The sequence below is a fragment of the Orycteropus afer genome, unplaced genomic scaffold (assembly GCF_000298275.1).
Source record: "Orycteropus afer afer isolate SDZICR_OR568_19922 unplaced genomic scaffold, OryAfe1.0 scaffold00164, whole genome shotgun sequence".
NCBI lineage: Eukaryota > Metazoa > Chordata > Mammalia > Tubulidentata > Orycteropodidae > Orycteropus > Orycteropus afer.
In genome coordinates, this window is record NW_006921751.1 from 6,451,371 (window position 1) to 6,464,487 (window position 13,117).

The window sequence follows — 13,117 nt, forward strand, 5'->3', positions numbered from 1 at the left end:
AGTCAGTAATATTTTTAGTTAACTTTTGTATATATTGTGAGGTGAGAGTCAATATTTATTTTCTTTGCCTATAAATACCCACGGAAGGAAGGTTGGGCAATCCTACTTCCGTAGTGATACTGCCTCGCAAACCCAAGGAGGGGTTACTATGAGTCGGGGCCGACCTGACGGCACATAACAACAACAACAACATAAATACCCAATTGTTCCAGCACCATCTGTTAAAAAGATTTCCCAGTAAATTGTCTTGGTACCTTTATCAGAAGTCAAATGATTACATATACATATGTAAGCTTAATTCTTGACTTTCTGTTCATTTCCATTGATCTATCTATTTTTACCTCAATACCACCCACCCCCACACACACTCCTCACCCCTGCAAAAGGAATCGTGGTAGTGCTAGTGTTAAGCTCAGCCGCTAAATGAAAGGTTAGCAGTTTGAACCCACCAGCCATTCTGTGGAAGAAAGATGTGGCAGGCTGCTTCAGTAGAGATTTACAACCTTGGCAACCCTATTGGGCAGTTCTACTCTGTCTTATAGGGTCAATATGAGTTGGAATCCAGTCAACAGCAACATTTGTTTGTTTGTTTGTTTTTTATGCTTTAGGTGCATATTTTCAAAGCAAATTTGTTTTATATTCAGCAGTTCACGCACATTTGATTTCATGGCCGTGATTACCATCCCCAACCATAAGATACTCTCCTCCCCTCCTCTTCATGTGACTGCCCCTTCCCTGTGCCCTTCTTAACAATGCCCCCTTGTCTGTCCAGCTTTCCCTCTATATGAACGCTACCCCTCTGGTGTCTCATGGATGATTGATCTAAGGGATGTATCTTCCTAGAGTAGATGGGTGCATTGCCCTGGGGTAAGTGTTCTCCATGTAGGTCTTTATACTGTTGGGGTGAGAGCCAATCATGGAAGTGAGTTCACTTCTAGGCCCAAAGGGTAACCTGGGGCCATAGTCTTTGGGGGTTCTGCCAGTCTATCTGACCAGTAATTCTGTTCATTTTTGTTATTTATTTTTACCCCAATACCACTATAATCAATATCTTGATTATTTTAGTTTTATAGTATGTCTTGGATCAAGTAATATAGGTCCTCCAACTTTGTTCTCTTTCAAAATTATTTTGGCTATTTTAGGTTCTTTATATTTTCATATAAATTTTAGACTCAGTTTCACAATTTATACAAAATTTTGACTTTGATTTTGCTTTGATTTTGACTGGGATTGCATTAAATCTATAAATCCATTTGGGGAAAACTGACATTAATCTTGAATCTTCAAATCCACAAACATGGCCTATCTCTTCATTTATTTAGATATTACATAATTTTTCTAGGCAATGTTTTATAGTTTTTAGTATATGACCCAGTCTTGTTGTTATGTGCTGTCTTGTTGGACCCAACACATAGTAACCCCACCTTGGGTTTCCAAGGCAGTATTACTACGGAAGTAGATTGCCCAACCTCCCTTCCGAGGAGTGGCTGGTAGGTTTGAACCGCCAGCCTTCAGGTTAGCAGTCAAGTGCCTTAGGCACTATGCTACCAGGGCTTTGATCTTATACTTTGTTAACTTCATTCAGAAGCATTCCACATTGTTGATGCTATTATAAATGGTTTTCATTTTTATTTCAATTTTAGAGTACTCATTTTTAGCATATACAAACACATACCTACTCCTCATATATTGACTCTCTTGCTCTGACATTTCACATTTACAACAATAATAAAAAATCTACTATCCTACTCTTTTACACATTAATGATGTGCCTTAAGACTGGCAGTAATGAATGCTAAGGTGTGAGGTGAGAGGAATGCTGGCTGTGATGGTTCAGTTGTGTCAACATGACTGGGTCATGATTCTCAGTGGTTTAGCAGTTGTGATGCTGTAATTTGGCAGTTATGTGATAATGTAGTCATCCTCCATTTTGTGATCTGGTATTGTCATCCTTTGTTTTCATGTAACACCGATTTTCACATAGCCTGGTTTTTGGAACCTAATCATGTCAATAAGTAAGCAATGAGTGTAATGGTTTTTGAATATTGATTTCAGGTCTCATAAAATTCTTAGTTCATCTTTTAGATGAAGTAGATTTTGTTGTAGATTCTTTGGGAGTTTCTTCATAGATTATCATGTCATATAGCACAATGCCTAAGGCATCTGACTGCAAACCAGAATGTTGGTAGTTTAAACCTCCCAGCCACTCGGCGGAAGCAAGACTATGCAATCTACTTCTGTAAAGATTTACCACCTCCAAAACCCAATGGGGGTCACTATGAGTTGGAATCGACTTGATGGCAGTGGGTTTGATTTTTTGGTTTTATAATATTAAAAATAAGTTTTACATCTTTCTTTTCAATCTGTATCCCTTTTTACTCCTTTTTCATGTTTATTGTCCTGGATAGGATCTTCATAATAATGTTGAATAGAAGTGGTTAAGGTATATGTTACCTTGTTTCTAATCTTAGCAGTAAAGCATTCCATTTTTTTCCCCATTGTTCTGGTTACCTGGTGCAGCTCTGACAAGAAATATACCACAAATGGGATGGCCTCAATAAACAGGAGTTTATTCTCTTACAGTTTGGAGGCTTTGAGTCCAAGTTCAAAGTGCCAGGCTCTAGGGGCTGTGTGAAAGCCTCTCGACCTTGGGCTTTAGCTCTTCCTCTTGCTCCTGGCCCACTGAAGCTAGAGGCTTTTCTTCACTCAGGCAGCTACTGGCTGCTGAGGCTAACAAGCCCAGGGTTGATATATAAAATGGCACAGTCCTGATATTACCAAACCACAAAGCAGGCCTTTAATTCAGGTCCATGGTAAGTCCCAAGGTTGGCAGACATGGCAGGCTGCTGAACAATGACACAGCTACATGCAGGGTCCAAGCGAGCAATAAGCTAGAGACCATTCCCTAAGGCTTCTGCTTAAATACAGGAAGCATACCACATTCTCTAAGGCAGCTACTCAGCTGCTTGTGGTAGATCCCACCATGGAGTTGATTGCCAGTCTCATCATGGGGAATAACTACCACCAGCTTCCCAGCTGTTCAACCAGACCCAGCCAAGTTGACACACAAACAACCACTACACCCATTAAGTATGCTGTTACTTACTCTTCAATTTGAGGAAATTCCCTTGTATTTGTACTTTGCAGTTTTATTACTGTTGAATTTTGGGGGATGTTTATCATAAATGGATTTAAAATTTTTTTTGTGTGTCTATTGAGATGATCTTATGGTTTTTACTTTTTAGGCTATTTATATGGTAAATTATACTGATTGACTTTCAAATGTTAAACCAACCTTGCTTTTCTGGAATAAATTCAACCTGAGAATGATGGGGTATGTTTTCATATGCTGCAGGTTTAAATTTGTTTATGGTTTGATGTAGATTTGTGTATATGTGTCCATGAACAATAATGGTCTATAGTTTGCTTTTCCTATAATGTCTTTGCCTGGTTTTGATATCATAATAATGGCAACCTCTAAAAATGAGCTACAGAATGTTCTTTCTATTTCCTTGAAGAGTTTGGATAGAATTTGTATTATTTCTCCCTTAAATATTTGTAAAATTCAGCATTAATAATATGGCCCAAGACTTGACAAATTTATTGGTAAAAATATGGCCATAATATTTCTCTATTATTTTTAAATGTCTGATTCATAGTGATGCCATCTCTTTTATTTCTGATTAGCAAACTTTGTTCCTTCCCTTTTCTTTTCCCCTGATCAGTCTGGCTGGAGATTCACAAACTTTGTTAACCATTTTAATAAAGAATCTGCTTTTGGATTCATTGATTTTTCTCTATTGTCTATTTTTTTCATTGGTTTCTACTCCTATCTTAAGTACTTCCTTCCTTAAGTACTTATTTTTTTTCCTTCTGCTCTTTGACTTAATTTGACTTCTCTCTTAATTTATTAAAATTGAAGATCATTACATGTAGTTAAATCAACAAGTATAATACTGAATTTTTCAATTTGTGATCTCGTATGTTTTCAATTTTTTTTTTTTCAGGTTTAGAACTGTTATATCCCATTAATAAGTTGACTCTTTTGTCATTATGAAAGCTCTTTTTTGCTTCTATTTCTGTCTTGCTCTTAACTCTACTTTGTCTGATATTTATATAGGCATTCCTGTTTTCTTTTGATGAAATTCTCATGGTATAGCCTTCTTTTTTATTTCTATTTTGGCTATGCTTTCATATTTAAAGTAGTGTTCTTGTAAATAGCATATATATAGGTCTTTTTTTTAAAAAAAAATCCCATTTTTTAATCTCTGCCTTTTAATTTCAGTTTTAAACCATTTACATTGAATATAATTTTCAACTGGTTGAGTTTAAATCTGTAACTTTGCTATCAGTTTTCTCTTTTTTCTCTTTGTCATAATGTTCTTTGTTGTTTTTTCTGTGTCTTCTTTTGGATAAATTGAGTATCTTTTACATTTGATTTATTTCTATTATTGCCTCATTAGCTGTATCTCTTTGCTTTTTGTGGGGGTTGGCGAGTGGGCTGTTCTCTTATTTATAATATATATCTTTAACTTATCATAGTGTTTCTTCAAATAATACTTTATAATTGTATGTATATTATAAGAATACTAACCACGATTGTATATTTTCATTTTCTGCTTCCCATTTTTCTTTTTGTCCAGAGTTTTAAACCAGTTAATAAGGAGCTCTGGGGACATAGTGAATAAGGCACTTGACTGGTAACTGGAAGGTCAGCAGTTCAAACCCCACCAGCCATTCCACAGAAGGAAGATGGAACCATCTACTTCCGTAAAGATTTACAGCCTCGGAAACCCAGTGGGGGTTGCTATGAATCAGAAACTACTTGACGGCAGTGAATTTGGTTGTTCTTTAAAAAAAAAAAAAACAACAGTTGACATTGACATTTCTTGCCATTTTTTTCCCTGTTACTTTTATGAAGGGGAAGAATTTAGAGTCCCTACTTCACCATTTTTACTGATATCATTTCCTTGATTGCTTTTTCTGTTGCTAAAGGGTTTCTGGTTCTTTGCAGGCCTCATAATTTTTTATAGCAGCTTGACATTGTAAATTTTATAATGTTAAATGCTGCACTTTGTTTATTCCACTTACTCCTTTCCAGTGCTTCTTTCCTTAGATTTGAAACATTTCTTCTCATACATGTCCAGATTAGTACTCTGAAAAAGATTTGAGGGGACCCCTCTGCAGATCTCTGAAGCTCCCTCATTGCACATTTCTCTCATCTCCAATACTCTGCCCCACAGGTGCTTAGCTGCTGAGATAATTGGGTACTCCCTCCCTATGTTAGGGCCTGGAAAATCACTCCTATCAACAAACTGAGAAATTGTAGGACTTGTCTTGTTTGTTTGTTTGTTTATCTTCTCAGATAGCACTATCTATACTGCCTGTTGTCCAACTGCGGAAAACTACCAACGGCGGAAAACTAACTTTTCATATATATTGTCTTATTTTGCAGTAGTTCAAGGTAGGAGTGATTATCTGTTTCTTGTTACTCCATCATGGCTGAAGCAGACACTTTCATAATACTTTAATCAACATAGATGTAAACAGCTATTCATTTTAGTGTTCCTTAAATCTTTATTCTTTCTTATGTCCCACGCCTTCCTTCTGCTTGAATTTATTTTTATTTTGTTGAAGTATATTTCTGCATAAGGAGTTCTTGGGTGGTATACTTTCCAATCTTTTCATGTCTAAAAATGCCTTCGTCTTTTTTGTTTTGTTTTGTTTTGTTGACTTGGCAGACAAATTTATGTTCAAAATAGGTGTACCTTAAAGATCTATTATAAAATAAAGTATTATTTCATTTTGTAAATTGCTCTATTGTTTTCCAGAATCTTGTGTTGCATATAAGAATTCAAATTATGATTTATTGATAGTCTTTTATTACTTTAGAATCATTTAGAAATTTTTTTCTCTCTCTCTTATTTTTATAATCCACAAATGCATGTGTTCCATGAACAAAAGTCTCAATTGTTTATGAGAAGATGCAGGAAGATATTTTTATAATCTACATTATGGAAAAAACAAGTTTTTTACAGATTTTCTGAGCTCCAGTAGCTCATAAGCCCTCTCTGCTATTGCACGCTTGCCTTTGTCCCCAGAAATCTTGCCTTTGTCCTAATTATTACCTTGACCTTCCTGATACAGTCCAGTCTGACAATGGCTCTTGTCTATTTTATAGGATATTTTGAATCCTGTGAACCAAGCCTGTGTTTCTTGCGCAGGTAACAGTTATTTCTGCTCTGCAGAGACACATGGTCTGAAAGCTTTATTCTTTTATAAAGGACCAAAGCTCAAAGAGTTTCCCATTGTGACTCATATACCAAAATCAAACCAAACCCACTGCCATCAAGTTGATTCTGACTCATAGTGACCGCCATTGGGTTTCTGCTAAAAGGGCATGGGGGGAGGTGACATCATCTGACCTCCTCCAACCTCACAAGGAGAAAACAGAGTCACCATCAACAGCCCAAGGCTTATTCCTATCAGGCCAGATATGCTGGTACCCTCTAGCCTTTTTACCAATTCTGACACCAACCCTCCCTCTCATGGCACTCACTCCTTCTCTGTTGGATTTGATAATTCGTTGCAATGGCCACACAGAACTCACAGACCATATTCATGATTATGGGGGTTTATTAGGGAAGTAACAGGTTACAGTTCAGGTTCAGGAAGGCTCTCAGGATACAGTTCTTCCATCAGGACAGTCTCCCCTGTGCTATGCCCTCATACATGCACTTAGCTTCTTGGGCTGGCCCCTGCTCTGCTTGGGCAAGTGTTACAAACTCTTTAGCTCTGCAAATACGTACACCTATGTGCATACCACTCTGCCAGCAAGCCTCCTGACCAAGGGCACTCAGCTTTCTCACTCTGTGAGCTACATAAGCCTGCCATTCTGTCTCGTGCCTCTTGGTTCCACTGTCATGATCTCTCAGCCTGGCATCTCTCTGCTGGTATCTCTTTGTCAGGCATCTCTCTTCCAGATGTCTCTGCCCAGGGGACCCAGTGCAGGGATCTCGGGTCCAAGAATGCACTCCACTTCATCTCTAGCTCTTCTTTTTTGATGATGGTAGTGAGATCCCTTCTCTGCATATGTTGTTGTTGTTGTTATGTGCCTTCAAGTTGGCCCTGATTCATAGTGACCCTCCTTGGGTTTCTGAGGCGGTATCACAATAGAAGTAGATTGCCCAACCTTCCTTCTGAGAAGGCTCATTTTAAGTCTGGCAGAGTGACAAAACCAACCAATCCCAACATCAGAGTTCTACACATCGTATTTGCATGGTCTCACCCAGTAATCCAGTGAGAGTTACAAAGACTATGGCTAGAAAAGCCATGCCAAGTAATTCACTGCACCACAGCTTCCAAGGCTGTAAATCTTTATGGAAGTAGATTGCCTCATTTTCTTTCCACGGAGCAGCTGGTGGGTTTGAATGGCTGACCTTCTGGTTGGCAACAAAATGCCTTATCCCCTATGACACCAGAGCTGCTTATAACTCGTATATACCACAAAAACCCAAACTCACTGACATCAAGTACATTCTGATTCATAGCAACCCTCATTGGGTTTCTGAGACTGTAAATCTTTACGGAAGTAGATTGCTCCATCTTCCTTCCATGGCACACCTGGTGGATTTGAACCACTGACCTTCTGATTAGCAGCCAAATGCTTTATCCACTATGCCACCATAGCTTCTTATAACTCATATAGATTTCCTTGTAACTCATACAGATTTATACAATTGAATATATAAATATTCTGAAGTTAGATATTGTGGTAAAGGTTGTGTGTCAACTGGTTGGGCTGTGGTTTTGAGTACTGGGCAGATGGATACAGTTATTCCCCATGATGAGGTTGTAACCACCTCCATGGTCAAATCTGCTGTGAGCAGCTAAGAAGTTGCCTTCATGGTGTGGCTTGCTTCCAGTATATAATGAGAGGCTGAGTCTTCATCTCAGTGGCCTGCCACGTTGCCTGCTGATCTTGGTATTCTTCCTGGAGTTGAACCAGTGGTCTGCCTTGTGCCTGTTGATCTTGGGATTGTGCTAGTCTACTTGCCAACCTTGGGTTCATCAGCCTCTGCAGCAGCAGCTGCCTGAATTACGAAAAGCCTCCAGCTCCAGTGGGCCTGGAATAAGAGGCAGAGCTGAAGCTCAGGGTCAAGGGGCCTTCAACCAGTGACTTTAGCTGACACTCTGTATTTGTAGCCTCCTAAACTGTAAAAGAATAAATTCCTGTTTGTTAAAGCCTTCCATTTGTGGTATTTCTGTTATAGTAGCACTAGAGAACCAAGACAGATATTAACTTTGAAGTTAGGATTACAATAAACATTCTTCAAGTAGAAATTCAAATTCCAGTATGGGAATGGTATACACTTACTGGTTAGGATTATAGCCTATGAAAATTAATTTGAGGTTTAAATTGGCAAAAAAGAGTGATGTTAGAGGGTGATGATGTGTTAAAGGGAGCATTGAAATACCCATTTTCATTTTGTGAATTGTTTTCAAATTATGTAATATCATCAAGATTGAAACCAGCCTATGGAAGGCCCTGGCCATCATAAAAGCAGTTAAAACAGCTTTGCCTTTGTAAGTGTGTTTTTAACTTACTATGTCTGCTGCTGAGGCGCCCTGGTGTTGCTGTGTTTAAGGCATTGAACTGCTAACCAAAAGGTCGACAACTGGAACTGACCAGCTGCTCTGTGGGAGAAAGATGAAAGTATCTGTTTCCATAAAGATTTACAGCCTTGGAAACCATGTGGCGGTTGCTATGAGTCAGAACTGACTCAATGGTAGTGAGGGTTTTTTGGGGGTGGGGGGTGGGGGTAGGTATGCCTGCTGCAACATAGCATAAGGAATTTGATTCCCTTCCCAAATTTTCATTACAAAAGAGGACACACAGATAACAATATGAAGACAGAAGCTTTTTGTAAGGATATGGTTTCTAAAATGCAAGTTTTAGTTTTATTGTACAGCCTATTCTTGACAGAAATTTTATCTGACCCACAAATGCAAGAGAATGATCTATCTTCCCTTTAGATGTTAACTTTGTGTACATTGAAGCACTCATTTAAATACTTTTATCAACAATATTTGTTGGTGTCCTGATCTATGTCTGCAGCACAAACTACTTTCAGTACTACATTTGGGTCTATGTGGCTGAAAGCAGTTTATTGAGGGTTCTCTTTCAGAGGCTCTAAAAAAGTTGCAAAGTTCACTGTATACTCTAAATAGAAAATAATGTGAAAAGAGGTTAGCAGACTAAAATAAAAGAAGAAAGTATTAGAAAACTTATTTATTTTGTAAACTTCCACCCAAATCACAACAAAAAGTTTTGTTTTGTTTAAAATGTATAGGAGAAAACTTATTTAGAAGTTAAATTTAGAAAACAAGGTAAGACTATCTCCAAATTTCTGGTACCAATTTGTTGCCTGGTCTAAGATCTTACCAGCAGGTGTATGGACTCCCTAATGGGGTGGTTTGGGTGGGCCCGGGGAACAGCAGGTCAGACACCATTAGAATACTGGTAGATAGGGCTGTCTCTGGAATGAAAACTAGGGCTGGGCTCAATCAATGCATCATTGTCCTGGACTCTAATGTTTTTGTGTTTCAAAATGAAGAAAGCAGAAAGTGACAATGACCAGCTTATTAATTTCAAATGGCTCCTGCCCATGTTGGAGGACTGTAGAAAAGAGAACTTCTTTGAAAATAAATGTTTTTAAAATTATAAAAAAAAAAAAAAGGGTAAAATAGAAACAAAACATACAAAAAATGGTATAAAGAGAAGGTGAAGTTCCAAGATTTAAAAAGAAAAAAAGACATTCTACTGAATGAATGAAGGGCACTTGGGAGTGAAGGTCTTTAAAAGAATTTCAAGAAACTCCAGAAATACACTTATGCAAGGTAGGAGTTCTATGTGAAACTTATGTAAGATGCTTTGCTACAGCTATTTGGAGCTTCTACCATAGGAGCTCTGGTAGCATGGTGCCTAAGGTACTTGACTGCTAACCAGAAGGCTGGCGGTTCAAACCCACTAGCCACTCCTCGGAAGGAAGGTTGGGCAATCCTACTTCCGTAGTGATACTGCCTCAGAAACCCAAGGAGGGGTTGCTATGAGTCGGGGCCGACTCGACGGCAAACAACAACAACAACAACCATAGAAGAAACTGTGCCTTGTGGAATTGAGGGATCACCTTTGATCTTGGTTATGCCAAATCAAAGCTGTTGTGGTGCTAATTGACCCAGTTGGTGAAAGCATTTTAGAAAAGCCTGATTTGGTGAAGTTTTGGTTTTTTCAAAAACGGGAAAAAGGAAAGAATCAAGAATTTCTGTCTTGGAGAGGTAGAGACAAGATGGCATCCTGCTAATACATTCCACCAAATCCCTTTACAACAAAGACCTAGAAAAACAGAGTGTAAACAGATCAATAATGATCCTGGAATTCTGAGCATCTGATGAAAAGATCAAGAATAAGACAGAGCACCGATTGGGAAGGGAGACAGAGTGAGTCAACGATTAGGGATAGAAAAGAAGCTAGGGCCAGCTGAAGAATAGCCATTTTAAAGACAGAGGAAGACAAGGAGAAAAAAAAAACTTCAGAGAATCCATATGGCAATAAAGACACAGTGTAGGCAGATCAGGAGGATTTTAAGGTGAGCTGAAGTTGTATGGGAGCTGGGAGAAAAATGTAGAGGGAAGTGGGTTGGACTTCCAGGGTCACAAGTGGCTATGAAGCAAGGAGGGAGCAGCAAAATGAAATAAAATAAACCACCACTACATGCAGATCCCCTACCCGGGGCGATGCACCCACCTACTCTAGGGAGATACACCCCTTAGAGCATTCGGCCATGGGACACCAGAGGGGCAGCGATCACATAAAGGAAAGCTGGAGAGACAGGAGTCCATAGTTAAGAAGGGCACAGGGAAGAGGCAGCCACAGGGATGGGAGGGGAGAAGAATTTGTTACGGTCAGTGATAATGATTGGCATGTGAAATCAAATGTACGTGAACTGTTGAATGGAAAACAAATTTTGCTCTGTAAATTTTCACCCAAAGCACAATAATTTTTTTAAAAAAATAAAGTAACATAACCCACCACCAAAGGAGCTGTGCTAACCAGAAGGCTGGCTGTTCAAACCCACCAACCACTCCTCTGAAAGAAGACTGGGCAATCTACTTCCATAAATATACTGCCTCAGAAACCCAAGGAGAGGTCACTGTGAGTTGGATTCCACTCGAGGGCAGTGAGTTTTTGTTTGTTTTTAAAGGAGCTCTGGTGGTATAGTGTATAACCAGAAGGTTAGTGGTTTGAAACCACTAGCCACTCTGTGGAAGGAAGACTGGGCAATCTATTTCCATAAAGATTTACAGCCTTGGAAACTCAAAGGAGGTCACTAAGAGTTGGAATCGACTCGATGGCAGTGAATTTGGTTTTGTTTTGTATTAACCAAGGTAGACTTGCTGCTATTGAATCAATTTTGACTCATAGTGACCCTTTTGGGATGGAGTGGAACTGCCTCATGGGGTTTCCAGGGTTGAGAATCTTTGTAGAAGCAGATTGCCTTGTCTTTCTTCCATGTGATACCTGGTGGGTTTGAACCCTGGCCCTTTTGTTGACAGCAGAATGTTTTCCCCACTGGACCAATAAGCAGCATCACAGTAGATGGAGAAAAGATTGAAGTTGTCAAAGACTTCATATTACTTGGTTCTACAATCAACACCAGCAGTCAAGACATCAAAAGAAGTATTGCATTGGAAAATCTGCTGCAGAAGAGCTCTTTCAAGTGCTGAAGAGCAAAGATGTCACCTTGGAGACTAAGGTGCACCTAACCCAAGCCATGGTATTTTCAGTTGCCTCATATACGTGTGAGAGCTGAACAATGAATAAGGAAGATCAAAGAAGAGTTGATGCTTTTTTTAAAAAATACATTTTATTGAAATATAATTTATGTACAGTGAAATACACAAAACTAAAGTGACATAGGCCAATTCTTTTTCTTTCTTTTTTTTTACAGTGTTCCCTCCCCACTCCTCCCACACTTAGTAACCAACAAAGAAAGCCTCCTTCCATATAAATTCCTTGACTTTTTACAATAATGAACTAATACTATATTTGTCCTTCTGTGATTGACTTATTTCACTCAGCATAATGTCCTCCAAGTTCATCCATGTTACACAGTGTTTTGCAGATCTTGCATTAAAATTTAGGGTTGCATAATATTCCATTGTGTGTATGTACCATAGTTCGGTTATCCATTCTTCTGTTGATAGGCATCTAGGTTGTTTCCATCTTTTAGCTATTGCAAATAGTGCTGTGATGGGCATGGGTGTGCATATATCTGTTCTTATCCTGGCTCTCACTTCTTTAGGATATATACCTAGTAATGGGATTGCTGGGTCAAATGGTATTTCTAATTCCAACTTTTTAAGGAATCCCAATACTGTTTTCTACAGTGGTTATATCATTTTAAAGTCCCACCAGCCGTATATGAGAGTCCCATTTTCTCCACATCCTCACCAGCATTTGTTTCCTGTCTTGTTGAACGTTGCTATTAGTGCTGGGATGAGATGGTGTCTCGTTGTTGTTTTGATTTGCATGTCTCTGATGGCTAATGATCATGAGTATTTCTTCATGTATTTGCTGGCTGCCTGAATATTCTATTTGGTGAAGTGTCTATTCATGTCTTCTGCCCATTTTTTAATTGGATTATTAATATTTTTGTTGTTGAGTTGTTGGAATTTTCTATAAATTTTAGAGCTAAGTCCCTTGTCAGATACGTAATTATCAACAAGTATGAATTTGTTGCTGACATTTTGTTATGTGCTTTTCTGTGGTGTCTCTGATATTTTTTTGTTCCATATAATTTTCTGTGGTGAGCTGTTTTGTTCATGAATTGTGTTAGCACTTCCTTAATTGCTATTGTTTTAGTATTTGCTAAATATTTGTGCTTGTCCTATTTTTTATTGTGATGTGAAGGTTTATCATTTTTCTTTGAGGTTACCTTGTGATTTATAATTTTCTTCCCAAGTTTAGAACAGTCTGTTGTATCTTGAAGTTGTCTTGACTCCCCTACCATTTAGAAGTTCTGTAACTATGCAATTTTTTCCCCTCTTTTTGGTT